The 19,690-nt window shown below is 40.9% G+C and overlaps 1 non-coding gene and 1 pseudogene across 1 annotated transcript; both read left to right on the forward strand.

Moving 5' to 3' along the window:
- The first annotated feature begins 9,941 nt into the window (after positions 1 to 9,941).
- Positions 9,942 to 10,155, forward strand: LOC135278212 (small nucleolar RNA U3). Its single transcript, XR_010345754.1, has one exon. It is a non-coding gene; the product is annotated as a small nucleolar RNA U3 (small nucleolar RNA).
- On the forward strand, positions 10,048 to 15,315 carry LOC105727815 (large ribosomal subunit protein eL29-like; annotated as a pseudogene).
- The last annotated feature ends 4,375 nt before the right edge of the window (positions 15,316 to 19,690 follow it).

The raw sequence follows: 19,690 nt of genomic DNA on the forward strand, positions 1-19,690 counted from the left end.
ATGCTGACATATTTGGCATTCACTATAACACAATCATAACCATGTCCAGGACCACAGCCAGAATCCCAAACAGCCTCTCACCCCCCTCCCCAGCCCCTGGAAGAGAAAGAGGGTTTATCAGACGGTTCTTTATGGTGGGTGTACGGCCTAGACACCCAATGGAAAAGCTACATCCAGAAATCTGGGGTTGCATACACTGGAGGGAGCAAGGCAGCCTCAGGCTCCAACCCAGTTGAGACAGTGTTGTCATGTCCTGCCCACCTCCTGGGGTCATGGTGCCCTCTGGCAGTCAGCCTGTCCCCTAGACTGCACAGTGTGTGCCTTCTCCCTATCCACAAGATTCTGCAGGAAAACCAAACTAAACAGCTCTCTCAGCCAGAAGCTGAGCTCATCAGCAGCTAACTTTCTTCACAAGCAGCTACTAGGCCCTCATCTGTGTTGGCCTTCTCTTTCCATTTGTCCATAGGAATCCTCCCCTCTCTCAACCGCACCAAGGTCTGTGATACTATTTCCTCCAGGGCATCACAGGCCAACTCCCATCCCGGTTGCTGCCCAGCTCTACCTGCCAGAACAGAAGCCTCCTGTCAAGACCCCTCAGGTTTTCTGGCTTTTTTGATTTGTGTAGCTCAGCACAATCCTTCGTGTTGAAAGCAGTAGATATTTAATTTCTGCTAATCTCCTAGACTCCTTTCAGTAACTCCAACCGTAATTTCAGCATTAAATGATTCAGCACTTCACTTGCTTCCTAAGGGATTCACTGCCCCATTTATCCGTTTGGCCCACTGAAACCTCCCTTTAGCCTTAGCTACAGTTTCCCTCTCTTCTTCTCTAACATTTAGTATTTCTGAGTCTCCTGGCCTCCAGCACTGCCCATGTTGCTGCTCCACTTGCCCCTCTACCCTGGAGTCAAAAAAGACTGGAATTAATAAAAAGAAAATCTGATTCTTCTGTCTTTGGCATGCCTTGCAAATCCCTGTCAATAACTAGAAATTTAACAGGTGTCACTTTTACTGAAGGTATTCTTGACCAATTCTGCTTTCCTCATCTGGGTCCCTTGAACGGCCATTGATAAATGTGTGCAAGACCATGTCGCTCCTCCTAGAGACTTCTTTTCCTTACTCAGTCATGAATGATGAAACAGATCAGATGTGGCCCGGAGCTGCTCCTGTCCTAGGAAACAGTGGGAAAAATTCCCCTACTATTTCCACTTTCACTGGGGCTCGAACTACAGAATGCAGACCTTTAGCCTGAGCTCACTCTGGCATTTCATCTTGCTAACCATGAAAAAAAACCACACAGTCCTGCCTCCCTTTCCTTCAGCAATTGTCATGTGGGCATCAGAATTATTGTCTGAAAAGTTATCTTATTTTCCTCACACTCAGACCCCCAGAAACATGTAGCTGGGCTAACTAGAAGACAGAAAATCTTTATTGATAAAATGTGTACAGGAGAATTAGCAAGTGATAGCAACATGCATTCTTCTGACTCTAGCCAGTCTAAGTTCTTTCTTCCACTGAAATTTGTCCTTAAAGCAAAGGAAGGCCTGACGAGTCATGAAGAATCTGAGAGTATATTCAAAACTTCCAATAGTTACTTTCTATCCATCATATAAGAGGTGACTCGTGACACAGATGTTTAAAGCATGGCTTAAGTTGGTATCTGTCCAGAGGCTATCAAGGTTATCTTGAGATGATCATCTTATTGGTAATTTAAAATTGGCAGTGTATTTGGTTCCATTAACTCCAAATTAAGATGGGCAGTTTCAAAATTGCTTTCCCCAGTAAACAAGCTCTGTCTCCAGGAAAAAAAAAAAAAAAATGGAAGAGGTTGTTTGTGGATGAAGAAATGTCCCTGGGCAGAGAAGTACAAACAGACCGTGTTTATATGACACTGAATATATAAATGATGTTTATATGACACTGAACCATTTAGAATAAATGGTTCAGAGCAATGACTAAAGAGAGTCAGATCTGCCTGAAGCAGCTGAGCAAAATAGGGTTTTCACCAGTAACTGTTTGATTACAACCCATTAAAAAAGCTGACTTGGGGCCGGGCACAGTGGCTCACGTCTGTAATCCCAGCACTTTGGGAGGCTGAGGCGAGTGGATCACCTGAGGTCAGTTCGAGACCAGCCTGGCCAACATGGTGAAACCCTGTCTCTACTAAAAACACAAAAATTAGCTGGGCGTGGGGTGTGCACCTGTAATCCCAGCTACTCGGGAGGCTGAAGCAGAAGAATCACTTGAACCTGGGAGGCGGAGTTTGCAGTGAGCCAAGATCGCACTGCTGCACTTCCAGCCTGGGTGACAAAGCAATACTGTGTCAAAAAAAAAAAAGCTGACTTGTTTTGCCTCCTTGTTCCCTCATCTTCTAAGTTCTGCTTTTGTGGCACACTCTGATGGTTCAACACTCATTGTTCAACCAGTTTATCCCAAAAACATTTATTGAGTACCTATTCCATTCATAGCACTGTACGGGGCCCAGGAGAAATACAAAGATGAAAAAGTTACTCTGTACTCTCCATGACATTAGAGTAACCAGGGAAGTATAAAAGTAATAAAAAATTAAAAGTCAGAAAAGGTTATCACTGTTATGAAAGAGATATAAGAAATAACAAAGGAAGCAATTTGCTCTGAGTAGATGATGTTTATTTTGACTTCAGTCATGTTAAAGTTCATTGTCTAATGGGGCATTATGATTTTCCAAGAAGACGATAAAGGATGCCTTGTTTCCCAGAGTCATGTTCATGGCACAGGGTGCCTTCATTTATGGCAAACTGGTGATCCTCTCACTGAACCCAATTTGGAAAATGCTGGAGAAAGGCATCTATTGTGCAGAGAAAGATGTGTTTGGAAAGGGAGGGTGGGGTGTGACGGAAAAAGACCTCGAAATTTCCTGCTCAGAGAAAACTGGCTCAGCCTTCTTTGCTGCATTTGTGTTTCTCTGAGGCCACAATTGTTGTCCAATCAGTTTCACCTGCTGGTGTGTTTCACTCGAGGTGGAACTTGTTCCTCGGGATAAATCTAGCCTGAAGATATAGTGAGGGCCCCTCTCCAGAGCCTTTGCTTCCTCTAGCCACTCAGCATGTTTACCCACTGGCCAATGGGCACAAAACAAATATTCAGAGCTAAAATTAAATGAACCAACAACACATTGTAAAGGCAAAACCAGAGTGCCCCTATTTGCTCATCTGTAAAATGATGTTTACCATTTGCAAACCCAAAACATGCTCATTGCAAAGGTGAATAAAAAGAAACACAAAGCATTGTACCCATTGAAAAGAGAATATGCTTCAGATAATAATAAGTAAAGTTTGTCAGAATATTCCTTTTTCTATGAAATTAGTTCGTGAATTTTGTGTATAATCCTGACACATTTTGTAAATCAGAATTTATAAAATTCAAAACCTGCCTTATTGAGTAACAGGCCTCTTGAGATGAATGACCATCTTAGGACCAGTCTCCACCAACATTCTTAATGGCTAATATTTCTTTTGTGTTTGCAATTTACAAAGTACTTTTGTGTCTGTGATCTCACTTAATGCTCACAGCAATCCTGTTAGGAAATTAGGACAACTCTTGCACCCATTTCACACATGAGAAAACTGAGGCAATATCTGTCCAAGAGAGTGTAATGAGCATCAGACTTGACCCTGACACTCTCACCCAGAGTGGTCCTTCCACTCCCCTGTGCTCTCGCCTGGGACATGTGCCAGCTGCTTTAAGTACCAGACATCCCAAAGGGACAAGGAGTTTCCTCACCCTCTTATTAATTCAAATATGTATTCATTCATTTAACAAGCCCCCACTGAGTGTTGCCTGGCACAGGAGATATCATGGTGGCAGAATGTAGGCACCCCCATCCTCCTCCAGTTCAGAGTTACCTGGAGAAGACACAATGAAACAAGCATTAATAATCGAGTGTGGTTATACTATGACGGAGCAGCCACAGAAGTCACTGGCCTAAACTCAATGTACCCAATGTCTACAGCTTTTGACTGTCCCTGGGCTTTGCTGCCTTTTATATAATAATAATAACAATCATTTACTAAGTGCCTACTAAGCACTACATCTGGCTTAAATACATTCTTTCATTGAGTTCTCACTACAACACCTACAACATAAGTATTAGGATTCCATTGTATAGATGAGGACACTGGAACTCAGAGAAATTGAGTAGCTTGAGATGCTAGTTATGTATTGCTACATAATAAAATTCCCCCAAAACTTAGTAGCTTACAACAACAATATGTTGCCAGGCACGGTGGCTCACACCTGTAATCCCAGCATTTGGGAGGCCAAGGCAGGTGGCTCACGAGGTCAGGAGATTGAGACTATCCTGGGTAACACGGTGAAACCCCTGTCTCTACTTAAAATACAAAAAATTAGCTGGGCATGGTGGTGTGTGCCTGTAGTCCCAGCTACTTGGAAGGCTGAGGTAGGAGAATTGCTTGAACCTGGAAGGTGGAGGCTGCAGTGAGCCGAGATCACACCACTGCACTCCAGCCTGGGCGATAGAGAGAGACTCCTTCTCAGAAAAAAAGTATTTTCTCATGATTTCTGTGAGTCAGGAATCTCCATGGCCCAGCAGGGTCCTCTGCATAGGTAGGGTCTCTTGAAAGGCTGCAATCAGGGTATGTCAGCTGAAACTGTAATCACGTCAAGCCTCAGCCTCAGAAGGATCCGCTTTCAAGCTCACTCACATGGGAATTGGCAGAATTCATTTTCTCATGGGCTGTTGGACTGGGGGCTCAGTTCCATACCACTTAGCTGGAGACCTTCTTGTCCCTTGTCACATGGGCCTCTCCTACGGCAGCTCATCACATCAGAGTCACAGAGAGAGAATGCAAGCAAGGTGTAGTCTTTTACAACCTGATCTCCAAAATGACAGACCATCACTTCTGCCATAGTCTATTAATTAGAATCACTAGGCCCAGGCCACATACACACAGAAGGAGAGGGTCATACAGGGAGCAAACAGCAGGAGGTGGGGGTCACTGGAAGCCATCCTGCCACTCTTGCCAACAGCTAATTTGTAGTATATTCAAAACCCAAATCCATGTCTGTCTGACTTACAGTAGCCATGCCATGTCTACCAAATGACAGTCTCACAGGTTTCCAATATGTGCAGAGTTAATTATATTACATTTCCAAGGCACTATTACATGTGTGATTTGTTTCACTCAAGATATACATGGGTAGATATCTTAATTCTCATTTTATAAAGGAAAAAATTGAAAACTCATGGAGCGTAAATGACCCATGGACTTTTGTAGGTGATTATAATATTTAACGTTGAAGTTAAATGACTTTTTAGTGTTGGAACCTAAATGATATGCCCAAGTTCACACCAGATGGAGCCTAGATGCAGGTTTTCTGCCTCCAAATTCTGCAACTGTATCTTCCATTGATTTCCACCTGTTTTCCACAAAGCTCTCCCATGCAGCTCCTAAGGCCCATCTGTCTGTAGGCAGAAGTGTCAGGTCCTAAAGCCCATCAGAGGGAACCTCAGGCTCCCATGACTTTCCAGTGTGACTGCATCTCCGAAACCACCATGACAGGAAGATTGGGAATGAGGTGAGAAGAGGAAATCTGAGAACTTTGGGATTATCCCCTGTGATTGAATACAGATCTCACTTCCCTGCCTGTGGATCACAAGGTGACTTACAGAGTTAGAAGTAGAAAAATGTCTCACCCAGTACTCAAAGAGCATCAATCTTACTTTCATTCTTTTGCAGGTAGCTCTGGCAACTCTTCTTCTCTCGCCAGTCACAACCAATCACTGAGAACTCCCAAATCCCTTTCACACCCACCCTCTGCTGCCTGCTCATGCAGCAGCCTCCTTACTGAGTCGTTTTTCTGTCTCTAGTCCCCACTCTGAAATCCATTCTCCATGGCACCCAGAGTGAGTTTTCCAAACTTTGATCTGATCTTGGAACTCCTACTTAAAACCTTCCATGGTTCCTCATTGCTCCCAGCATAAGGCTGATATTCCTTATCATAGTGTGAAGGCCCTGCCCAGCCGGCCTCCTCCTTTCTCTGCCAGCCTTAGCTCTCATCATTCTCCCATCATCACTTCTGCTCCAGACATACTGACCTGGCATGGCCAATGTCTCTCATGCGCCCTCCTCTTTCTAATTTGCTGGCCGTCCCTGCTGTCTCCCAACCCCTTTTATTCTTAAACTGATCAAGACCTCCAACTTATTCCTCATCTAGATTTAATATCCTTCCTTTGTCATACCATAGAATGCCTTGTTGTGCCTGTCACACTGTATTGTTACTGTATGATCAGCATCAGAAGGAGCAAGCCTGAGTTTGCCTTGTCAATGATATCCACTGTGGCCAGCATAACATCAGGACCACGGGAGTGACTTGGCAAAATTTGTTGAATGAATGAGTGAATGAAAGCAATCTCCATTCCCATGTTCCTGGGATTAAAGGCTTCCATTTACTTACTCACCAACCCACGGGTCACTGAGTTTCCTTTAGTCCTGATGACTCCAGGGGGGTTGTCCAGTCATTAGTGGGGGCCCCTCACAGCTTGAAGCAACCTATTCATACCTTTTTTTGGTCAGGAAACATTTGTGCCAGGCCCGTGTTGGGTGCTGGAATAGAGTTGAAGATAAGTAAAGAACGTAAGAGTCCAGTCCAAAATGAGTTCTCAGTCTGGTGCCTGAAGCATATGCAATTTCAGAGTTCCTCAGGGAAATAATAGGCTCATCTTTGTAAAGTACCTAATAAAGACACTACCTTGGTATTACTATCCTTTCTCAAATTCATCTGATTTTTACTCACTGTAGCGTCATCAGCCTATTCTGCTCATGTTCAGCCTGTTCTGTTTACTTTTTTATTTTTGTTTCACTTTTTAAGTTTTGCAGGTATATGGCCAGTGGCTAGCAATACCAGCTCTGCACTGATGACAGCACACATACCAGCTGTAGCTTTATTGTTTGGAATTGTTTTTGAGATGTAATAATTTTAGGAGTTACTGGTGAAAAGTAATATAGGCTAGCAATATAGTCAGTAATATACTTTAACATTTTATGACCCTTTCTTCATTCCCTTCTAGTTAAAAAATTTAAAGAAAATCCTTCTTAGAGGCTTAGAGGCTTGTAAGCTTCTATAGGATTTGAAGCCATCATCATTAGGGTTTGCAGTTAATATTCCACGCTGCTTCAGTCTATGAGGAGAAAAATGCTCCAGCAGGATGGACCCGAGTTTTTTCTCATCCAATATAAATATTTATATTATTAAATGTACCTATAAATAAATAAGTACATTTATTCATGTATTTATTTACTCCCTCATTAGTTCTAATATTTATAATAGTCATAATCATGTAGTATTGACTCAGTACTCACCGTACGCTAGCCACCATATTAAATGGTTTCCATTCGTTACCCATAACAGCCTTAAAAAGAAGTCAGTACTCTTGTTATCCCCATTTTATAGATAATGATGAGGATGCTGAGATTTGACAAAGTCAGATAAGTCACCCAGGGTCCCACAAGTATTAAGTATGTAGGACAGGAATTTGACCTCAGGCCAGCCTAACATGGGAGTCCACATTTTTAACCATCTTACCCTTCTCAATTCCCTTAATTCCAGAAATATTTGAGGTGGCTTACAAAAACACGCTCAGTACACAAGAAGACAAATCAATGAAGTCAACAGATAAACAGGAAAATTAAGGTAGAAACAATAAGATGAAGTTAGACTTAATATACTATGTATATATCCATAGAGTCCTGTGCACTTTGTAGAAGAGTGCGGCAAATTTGATTCTATATTTCTCAAGGAGAGAAATGTACTCATTTACATGTTTTACCATATTCATAAAATCAAAAACAAACTAGGTGCTCAGGGGAAAAAACTCTCTATCTTGATAGTGAGACTTACAGAAAACTTCTCACTTGAGCCTCTTAAAATATTACTATGTAACATAATAATAGACTGTTGAACTTAACAGCATCCCTACAGCAAAGTCAGCAACGATTCTGTGAGGCTGCTTCACAGATCCATTTATAACACATCTCAGTGTAGTGAAACATCAAAGCCTGGGTTCAAAGGGCAAACCCCAGATCTTACAGCTCTCCAATGGCTTGGCTGAATCGCAGAATTTTTTACAGCTCTCCAATGGCTTGGCTGAATCGCAGAAAGCAGAGCTCCAAAAACATATTTTCTAACACCAAGCCTGGAGATTTACTCCCTGACACCAATCTGGGGTGCAGGGATTCCACAGCACCAGTCAGAGGCAGGCCTAAGTCCTTCCCTAAAGTGTACAGGTGTTGACACCTTCTTGTGAAGAGCAAGAAACGCTTAGAGGCTGAGCATCTGATGTTTGTGCCCCATTCCCACCTTTATGTAGAGCCAGACACTAGCAGGGCTCAGATCCCCTTAGAAGAGGATTCTGGTGGCATCAGGGTCATGTGGGTGATGCACTCCCAAAACGTTACTCCATAGAGCATGGCTACAATTATTTTAACCTGGAAAAATATTTAGTCAGCTGTTACTAAACTCTAGGCAGAGTCATGTAAAAATCAATCAATACCTGGATTAAAGTATATTTTGAATATATAACACTAAGTAGTGTCACATCCTGAAGGGGCCTCCAAGGTAAACCAGTAACAACATACATGGACTTGTAGAGGGTTGTTAGGACAAGTTAGATGTTGGAAGATGTTGTAGATATGGCCAATGGGACTCCACTACAGCATCTTAACAATTTTTTCTTCCCACCTGCTTTAAAGGCAACTGCCAGAGTCCAGACATGGTATCCTAGAGTCATAGAACCAATCTGTCCACCTAAACAGTACATAATCATCCCTGGGTCCAACCAGGAGTCTTCCTACATGTATTAGTCCATTTTCACATTGCTATAAAAATACTTACTACCTGAGACTGGGTAATTTGTAAACAAAGGAAAGAGGCTTAATTGACTCATAGTTTGGCATGTCTGGGAGGCCTCGGGAAACTTACAGTCATGGCAGAAGGAGAAGCAGGAATGTCTTACATGGCAGCAGGAGAGAGCACATGTGAAGGAGGAACTGTCGAACACTTATAAAACCATCAGATCTCATGAGAACTCCCTCACTATCATGAGAACAGCATGGGGGAAATGACCCCCATGATTCGATTACCTCCCACCAAGTGCCTCCCTCAACATATGGGGATAATAAGGATTACAATTCAAGATGAGATTTGGGTGGGGACACAGAGCTGAACCATGTGACTACACTTTTAGTGGGAGTGTGGGGCAGGCTGTGCTGCTGTGCTTTAAAGGACTGTGTGTTCTCTGAAGTTTTGATCCTGCACTCCATCAGTAACTATTTTATACATACATATATATAGTAAATGGTAAGTATCAGTTACTGTACAGTATTTTATGAGCAATACAAAACATTCAAATAAAGATTGGGAGGAATGAAATATAAAATGAATAGAGAGAGAAGTTCTCTGGAAGTTCTACTAATTTCTTCCCACACTTCTTTATATCATCTTGCACACCCCTCTTTGGTGAATACTGTCTTAGTGTAAGATGCTGGGCATTCTCTGAACCACCTCTTGGCACTTCCAGCAAGCTTTTCATCATCCAGCCCCAGCCCATCTCCCCAGCTGTCCCTGCTGGTGCTCTCCACCCATAGTCCACTCTCCATCATGTCGGCATACACACCATTTCCTGCACACCAATGTACTCTGCATTTTTTTGTTCATGTCATTCCTTCATCTCAAATGCCTTTAGCTCTTTCTCCAGCTATCAAAATTTTCAACTTTCAAGACCCAGTTCAAGTTCCATCTCTACCCTGTAATTAACCTAGATCACTTCTCAAATAGAATGAATCACTTTCTTCCATAATATTAACCAAAATTATCTTTTCTAATCTTCCCAATATCCCTGCAAAGTATTATTAAGTATTTGACAGATCAGAAAAGGCTCTTAGAAAGACTATACACTCAGGAATCATTTCTATAGTTTTTTACTAGAGAAATTTCTCTGAAAGTGTAGAGCTCTGGAAAATGTGAGGAGGAGCTGCGTTCTCTCCTGAGCATGAAGCCAGCTTTCGGTGTTGCTTCTCTGCAGCTGCCATATGCCATCAATGATCGTTCTTCTCTTCCTCTGGGAGAGTAAGAGGGTACAGGATGCAGTCTGAATAGTTCCCATTTTAAAAAAAAAGAAAAAGAAAAGTCTCTTGGATATTGTGCAATGAATCCATACCCCTAGTGACTGACAGGAGCAGAATTTGAACTCATAACATCCCAGTGGCCATGTTCTTCCCAGTGCACTAAGGTTTCCTTTAGGTCTTAGCTTCCCATGACAGAAACTGCACTCAACATATATTCTCTTATGACATCTTCAACTAGCTCTGCGAATACATGTTATCATCTCTAGATTGGAGCTAAGAAAACAAAGCCTTGGAAAGGTGAGATGGCTTGCCTAATGTCACTTAGTTAGCAAACAGCAGGGATGGTTCCAGCCCAGATTGGTATGGTTGTAGATCCCATATTCTTTCTGCTTTGCCATGCAAGTGGATCTATTCTTCTCATTTCTTGTTACTTTCACCTTACTGTAGCTTTTAGTCATTTTGCCTTGGCTTAAATAGCAACTTCAATATCTCTTTCCTTCATTGCTCTGTGAAGTAATTGAGGACAAGAAAATAAGTTTCACTAATTCTCTGGTGGCCAGTACCTACATATAAAAAGTATGTGTATAAATATGAAGTTGAACCCTATAGGAAGAATGATTGCAAAGAAATATCAATTCACTGTGCTGTCTCCATCTCTAGAGCTTTTGTACCTATTGGCTTGCCAACACTGCATTCAACTAATATGGAAAGGAAACTGGAAAAGGTGGAATGATCTCCTAAAAGATCATTTTTAATAAGCCGCAGGCTATCCTTGGAAACTGTCTATCATAAGCAGAGTCCTGGCAACATCTCCTGAAAGATGACAGAGTTCCAGGTGGCCATCCAGATGCTGGAACATGCCTGAGGACTTGGGGGGATGTTTAAAAAAATTAAAAATAGAAAACAGTTTGCTATATAAGATATAAAAAATAAAATATTTTGTATAGCTGTAGAGCGTGTTTGTGTTTTGAGCTAAGTATTATTACAAAAGGGTCAGAAAGTTAAGAAAATTAAAAAGTTCATAAATTTAAAAAGTTATAATAACCTAAGGTTAATTTATTATTGAAGAAAGAAAAATGTTTTTTATAAACTTAGTGTAGCTCGAGTGCACAGTGTTTATAATGTATACAGTAGTGTACAGTAATGTCCTGGGCCTTCTCAGAATGTATCCCATAACTAAGTGACATGATTGCAGTAAATTCTTTGCAGATGTTGACCAAGTCAAAGATCTTGAGATGAGAAGATTCTCTTGGCTTATCTGGATGGGGCCAAAATGCCATCATATGTATCCTGATACGGGAGAGGCAGGGGAGATTTGACACAGAAGAGATGGCAATGTGACCACAGGAGCCGAGACTGGAGGAATGTGGCCACAAGCCAAGGAATGCTGGCAGCCACCAGGAGGTGGAAGAGGCAAGGAACCTATGCTCTTCTAGGGCCTTTGGAGGGAGTGTGGCCCTGCTGACATCTTGGTTTCAGCCCAGTGATACTGATTTCAGATTTCTGATTTGTGGAAATTTTTTACAGCAGCCATCAGGAATTAAAACACCTAGTAAGAGCTTTAGTGGAAGGAGATAGAAGTGAATGACACAAATGACAAGTGAGAACTTAGGCACAGTACTCAGCACCTCCCCAGTCTTGAGCACCCTCAAAATCTTGGCTGCCACATTCCAGGGAAACCAGGCTATCCCCCACCACCAAAAATTCATGCTTCTTTGGAAATTCTATCAGTTCAGATAGAGGATGATTATTTCTAAGATGACCACCCTATCATCCACCAAAGTCTTGCAAAAAATAATTCCGTGAGGCTTTCCAGCCAGTTAAACCCACCACAATCACAGGCTTCTCTTTATTATTAAATATAAGTTCTAATGGATGCTATCCTCACCTTCATTCTCATCCCTGTACCTCCTTGGATTTTATTTTGGATTTTAGGCCTGAACTCCCACTGGTCCCAAACCTTCCACCAGGCCACTTGGAAATGCTACCCAACTTAAAGCACCTTGCTATATCCTCAACCTTTTCCCTGTGCCTTTACTACTCTCACTCCCTCTGGGTTTTGCCTATCACACTGAGAACCCCAAGCCATTCATTCCTTCTATTGATCAGTCCCTCCTGTCTTCACTTCCTTGCCCACATGGTCCAGATCTCACAGCTCATTAGTTCAGCTCCTCCTTTGCCAATTATCTTCAACTCCCTTACTCCATCTGTCCTCCTGTTGCACCTGCCTGGCAAAATCCCACATCTAAATCAGTGCAAACATCTGGCCTTCCTCATCTCTACCTGGGGTTCTGGCATCCCTCGTCTCTACCTAAGCTTCTGAGCAGTGGTGAAGAAAATCAAAAACATCCATCAGAACTCTAGCTAATCATGGTCTCTTGCCTCACCTGGACCCTTAAGACAGTCTTTGCATTTTTCTAGTTAGCTTTCTTGACAGTGGCTGTGTCAAACCTCCACTCTTACCAAAGCCCCTATGACTTCTTTACCCTCTCAGCTTTGTGCATTTATTTATCCATTCATTGTTTCTTTCAACAAATATTGGTTGAGTGTCAACCATGTGTCAGACCCTGCACTAAGCATAAGGAAATTAGAGTGAAAAGACAGATGTTGCCACTGCTCTAACAGGACTTAACAAGCTACTGGAAAATACTCTCAGCAGACCACCTTTCTGTGAGAGGGGACACAGAAGCTATTTGAGAATTATTTCCACCTTCCTGTCCCCAGACTCACATCATTGCACCTTCCTTCTATCCTCCTTTCTTGCACAAAGAGAATAATGTTTCTCCTGTCAACAACCAGTCCCTTGGCCGATGCTCTGAGGTCCCTCACGTCCCCACTCCTTGAACTCCTTGTTCTCTAAGTTATTCCTCTCTCTTGAATTGCCGCCCTTTCTTTCTCTTTCCAACGCCTTTTCACCACCAGTGTTTAAAAGATCTTAGGTATTTTCCATCTAAAAAAATATATAATTGCTCTCCCAAGCTGCTGTCTTAATTCCTTCTATTTAAGGGCAAACTCCTATAAAGAGTTGTCTCGTCTCTTCTTCTTGCTTTCCAGTCCCCCAAACACCCAGTATAATTTGGCATATGCTCCACTCACAGGTCCCATCTTTCTTGATGTCTGTATAGGATTTGACATTGTTGACTACCCCCTCCTTTTTGAAACACTACTCCTTTAGTTTCCATAACACTACGCTCTTCTGGTTTTTCTTCTGTCTCTCTGTGATAAGCAGAATTCTAAATATGTCTTCTCAAAATTCCCATCTCCCAACTATTCAATCAAACACTAATCTACTTTCTGCTGTGAGGAGACTTTACAGATGGAGCTCTGGTTACTAATCAGCTGACCTTTAAATAGGGAGAGTGACCTGGATTATCCAAGTGGGACCAATATAACCACATCTGCCCTTAAAAGCAGAAGAGGAAGGCGAAGAGTCAGTCAGAGAGATATGGCAAGAGAGATTTGAAATGTGAGAAGGACTTAGGCTGCCATTGCCAGCTTTAAAGGGAGTCGTGAGCCAGGGAGTGTGAGTAGCCTCTGGAAGCTGAGGACATCTCCCATTCAGCAAGGAATTTTGTCAATAACCTGAGAGAACATGGAAATGGATGCTCCCCACCGGGGCTTCCAGCAAGGACTGCAGCTCTGCTAACTCTTTGATTTCAGCCTGGTGAAACTCTAAGCTAAGAACAAGCTAGAAACCAACTGAGTCGTGCTGCACCCAGACTCCTGACCTTTAGAACTGAGATAATAAATGGATATTATTTTTAAATGATGAATTTGTGGTTATTTGTTATGATCACTATAGAAAACTTAATACACTCTCTATCTGCTCCCTCTCTGCCTCTTTGTAGACCTCTCTTCCTTTTTCTGTCCCTTAAACATCATTTTCCATTCTACTCACTCTCTCTAAGTAATATTATTAGCTCTATGCTTCAATTTATATCTATATGCTACTAAATCCATAAGCCATATCTCTGTCAGATATCTTTGCTGACTACCAAATCGATAAATCCAGCTGTCTGATAGATATCTCCATCCATATGACTCAGAGACACCTAAAACTCAACATATCCAAATTTGAACACATTATCTACCCCAATAGCTGCTCTTACTCCTGAGAGCTCTATGGTGTAATAGTTATCCAGCTGCCAAAGTCTAAACTGGAGCCTCAGCCTGGCTTCTCCCTCTTCTTCGATGCTAAATCAAATCCCCACATGCTGTCTATTTCAACTCCTAATTTCCTCTAATCCTTTTACTTCCCTCAATTTTTGTAGCACAAGTCACCATCATCTCTCATCCATGCTACTGCAAAAGCTCCTTACTGGTCTCCTTCTCTCCAGTGGTACATCCTCCAGTTTATTCTCCCAGCTGCAGTCAAAATATCACTCCTGAGAATCACTCTCCTTGAGGAGAATAAAATAGAATAATATGACTAGAGACCAAGTTGGCATCTGAAGAATGAAGTAAAGGAAATCATCCATAACTAGGGCAAAACAATTTTTTTAGAATGAAGGAAAAAGTAAGAGACATGGAGGATTACTTTATGAGGCCTAATATCACCTATGATTTTTTTAAATGTGGGACTGAGAAGTAACTTTTTAATGTAAGAAAAAAATCTCAAAGTTCTAGAAAGGAATTTCCAAATGCCCTAGACTATTAATTTAAAAAAGACCCACTCTTCCAGTTCTAGGTGCTTTGGGAGCCGCGGCTTAGGTGCAGACACAGTCAAGTCCAAGAACCACACCACACACAACCAGTCCCAAAAATGGCACCGAAATGGTATCAAGAAACCCAGATCACAAAGATACAAATCTCTTAAGGGGGTGGACCCCAAGTTCCTAAGGCATATGCGCTTTGCTAAGAAGCACAATAAGAAGGGCCTAGAGAAGATGCAGGCCAGCAACACCAAGACCATGAGTGCATGTGCTGAGGTTATCAAGGCCCTCGTAAAGCCCAAGGAGGTTAAGCCCAAGATACCAAAGGGTGTCAGCCACAAGCTCAATTGACTTGCCTACATTGCCCTCCCCAAGCTTGGGAAGCGTGTTCATGCCTGCATTGCCAAGTGGCTCAGGTTCTGCCAACCAAAGGCCAAGGCCAAAGCCAAGGATCAAACCAAGGCCCAGGCTGCAGCTCCAGCTGCAGTTCCAGCTCAGGCTCCCAAAGGTGCCCAGGCCCCTACAAAGGCTTCAGAGTAGATATCTCTGCCTGCCAGCCTGAGGACAGAAGGACTGGTGTGACCCCTGGGCTGCCATCTGCATGGGGCTGGGGTCCTCCTGTGCTATTTGTACAAATAAACCTGAGGCAGGAAAAAGAAAAAAAGACACATGCTCAGGCATATTCTAATAAAATTCCTCATTGGATGCCTAAACACCAAGGAGAAATATATTGAATCTACTAATAGAAAACAATTTTAAATATAAAATCACATTTTTGACCAAACTGACTAATAGAAGGGAAAAATTAAGTATTTTCAAATATGCTTGAAGACCACCTCTCTAAGTGAATTGTCTATGATGTAAACTGAGCCAGTATTTTAATTAGCCTCATACAATTCTAGAAAGTCAAGTCACCTCTGACAGATATGATTAGAGCAAAATTTAAAATTTCATTCTACCATCACTTGTAAGCAAAGAAAACAGGACCACTTATAGTTATATCTAAATAAATTGGTGCATGTTTTGCAGCTGACCAGATTTTAGAATTTTGCTGTCTCTGGGATAGATTATTGATTCTTTGAATCACAATACGATGAATTTCAGAACATCAAAAGATAGGCTGATCAAAGGGTTTCACCATCCTTTATTCACTATCATATGCAATGCTTAAATAATATTTAGATATTGCCCATATTGATTTCAGCCCTTTGCCCAAATGTTGGAAATGCCAATTATGTAAACAGTCCCTGGATACAGAGCTAGACTTGCTTGCATAGTGCTTAAGCGTAGAGTATACAAAGAACACCAGAAGCCTGATGCCAAGCCCTGCAGGGAACTTTCAAGTTATAATTCCAGCAAGCCGATTATAGACCTGTGGTTAAATTTACTTAAAACCACCACCCAGGGGGAAATCCATTATGAACTCCAGCCATGGCAAAATTCCATTACAACTTCCTTCTGATACAAAGGCACATAATAAAAGATCAAGCAATCAAGAGTCCCAACCAAAAGGCCTCAAGTGGGGCCTAGCAAATATTTTTTCTCCATTTCCCAGATCTTGCAAGATAGAGTACAGACCCCTTGGACAAGCTGCTGAAAACAATGGTCATAATTAGCATCTGTTTATTCCAGGATTTTGTTTTATTATTGTCTATAGGAATAGTTACATCAAAGCCTTCCTATGCTACATTAGTGACACAGTGGAAGCTACCTTAATATTACAAACTCATGTGATATTTCAATTTAACTCTAATTTTATCTTTTCTTGTCTGATTTTATGTAATCATTTACTGATTCATTTTTTCCAAGATGGCAGCTTTTTTTCCTGTTTTCTGCATAATTGTTCTTAGCAATTTTAATACGCTCTTACTATATGTTGTCACCAGGTGTTAAAATTATTATATTCTTCAAAACTTTTGGATGGAGGCAGCAAACCACATTGCCATGTATGTACCTATGCAACAATCCTGCATAATCTGCAAATGTACCCCAGAACCTAAAGTACAATAAAAAGTATATATACATCAAAAAAATCTTAATTTTTCCACAAAAAAAAACAACAAATTCACTATTTGTATTGTATATATTTACCATGTACAACATGTTATTTTGAAATATATATACATGGAGCAATGGTTGATAATTTTTTTTTTTTTGAGATGGAGTCTCACTCTGTCACCAGGCTGGAGTGCAGTGACACAATCTTGACTCACTGCAACATCCTTTGACCAGGCTCAAGCAATTATCCTGCCTCAGACTCCTGAGTAGCTGGGATTGCAGGCGTGTGCCACTACACCCGACTAATTTTTGTATATTTAGTAGAGACGGGGTTTCACCATGTTGGCCAGGCTGGTCTCAAACTCCTAACCTCAGGTGATCCACCCACATCAGCCTCTCAAAGTACTGGGATTACAGGTGTGAGCCACCGCTCCCAGCCACTTTTTTTTTATTTTTATAGGAAAATGTAAAGCAATCAAGATAATATTTTAATGAAAACTAATAATGGATTCACTGAAGGAGCTAGATACATGATCAACAAAAAAATCCTTTTCTGGAATTAATCAATTTTAAATTTTATAAAATTTCTATCCACTAAAGCAGTGTATAAAATATCTAGAGAGAAGGGTAACAGGAAATATGCATAAAGTAATACGGAGAAAGGTATTTAGAAAGTTATTGGATATTTTTAAAGATTAGACTAAATAAAGAGATAGGTATATTCCTGAATTGAGATGTTTATTGTTATAGAAACCCCAAATCCCTCTAAACTAAATATAAATTAATATAATGACAATCAAAATTATGAAAGGATTTTTATCTTATTTTACAAGCTGATTCTAAAATTTCATCTGGAATAAACAACACATTAGAATGACCAAGTAAATTCTGAAAAAGACTTGTGAAGGAAGACATACTCGGAGCTTTCTTTTTTCTTTGAGATGGAGTTTCACTCTTGTTGTCCAGGTTAGAGTGCAATGGCAAGATCTTGGCTCACCACGACCTCTACCTCCCGAGTTCAAGCGATTCTCCTGCCTCAGCCTCCCGAGTAGCTGGGATTACAGGCATGCACCACCATGCCTGGCTGATTTTTTGTTTTTTAGCAGAGACAGGGTTTCTCCATGTTGGTCAGGCTGGTCTCAAACTCCCAGCCTCAGGTGATCCACCCACCTCGGCCTCCCAAAGTGCTAGGATTACAGGCATGAGCCACTGCACCCGGCCCCACTCTGAGAGCTTTCTAAACATGCTAGCAAGATAAAATAATATAAAATAGGGTGTTGGAACAAGAATAGACAAATAGATCAAAGAAAGAGGGTCCAGATACTGTCTAATGTACACATAGACATTTAATATATAATAAAGGGCTGTTGTTTTTTCATATCTTCAGCAAAATAAAAATGAGACATAACTTTTCAGCAAAAAACTCTTTATCCTTATGTCACACTATGTATAGAAATTCAATCTAGATAAACGAAAGAGTTAAACGTAAAAAACACAACTATAAAATTATTAAAGAAAAATAGTAGAAAACTCAAAAACCATAAAGTAAGAAAGTGAAATATTAAGTACTTGAAATTTTTGAATTGCTTTGGGGTAAAGATGTCATAAAAAGATCTAAATGGGGCTATGGGAATTTTTCTTAAGTTAAAAGCTAATGTGAAATCTTGGAGAAAAAAATTGCAATAAATATGGAGACAAAGGATTAATATCCAGACTATGCAAAGAGATGGTGCAAATCAGTAAGATAGCAACAATCTGGTGCTTTCAAAAATAGTATGGGGATATAAATAAGCATTTCACAGAAGAAAAAATACAAATGGCCAATAAATATATTAAAAGATGATAAAAACTCACTAAGGAACAGAAACTGCCAAATTAAAACGACTATGAGATATACTCTTATCCATCACATTGGCATAAATTCTTAAGTTTGTAAATGTAGTGCTGATTGCAAAGATGTGGAACCAACCTAAGTGCCCATCAATCAACAAGTGGATAAAGCAAATGTGGTATATGTACACCATGGAATACTACTCAGCCATGAAAAGGAATTAAATAATGTATTTTGCAGCAACTTGGATGGAGCTGGAGGCCATTATTCTAAGTCAACTAACTCAGGAATGGAAAACCAAATGTTGTATGTTCTCACTTAAAAGTGGAAGGTAAGCTATGAGGATGCAAAGGCATCAAAGTGATATAACAGACTTTGGGGACTCGGTGGGGGAAGAAGGTGGGGAAGCGGGTGATGGATAAGTCTACATATTGGGTACACTGTATACTGCTTGGGTGACAGGTGCACTAAAATCTCAGAAATCACCACTAGAAAACCTATCTATGTAACAAAAAACCTGTACCCCAAAACCATTGAAATTTAAAATTTTTTTAAATAAAAGAAAATGTAGTGCTGGTGATAGGTTATGAAAAAAAGCATGCTTGTACACTGTTTTGGGGTGACAAATTAGTAATGCCTCTTTGCATCAAAATTAAAATACAAATACTCTTCCACCCAGCACCTCCAATTATAGGTATCTACCTGACAGACATGCTCATATGTGCACATAAAGACACTTATTCACCATAGCATGACTCGTCATAGTAAAAAATTAGGAGACAAACTACATTTACAGTAGACAGGAAATGGTTGAATCTTTTGTAGAAGGATAATATAGATGGCTAGGATTCTAAACAAACTCTTCTACTATAACAACTAAAATGCTAGAAAAAAAATACTGAAAACTAAGAAACACTAAGGAAAGATATAAATGGAGGTGGGAATCTGGGCTGGAAAGCAGAGCGCAGAAGCAGGCTCTCACTCTGAGGGCATCTGCCAAACCTAGAGCACTTGTATTTCATTCTGACAGCCTGAGGAATGCCAAGATCCGCCAAGAGTGGGCAGACTAATAGAAAATGTTCATCC

This window comes from Aotus nancymaae, unplaced genomic scaffold (genome assembly GCF_030222135.1).
Source record: "Aotus nancymaae isolate 86718 unplaced genomic scaffold, 86718_ANA_hifiasm-v0.15.2.pri h1tg000036l, whole genome shotgun sequence".
Lineage (NCBI taxonomy): Eukaryota > Metazoa > Chordata > Mammalia > Primates > Aotidae > Aotus > Aotus nancymaae.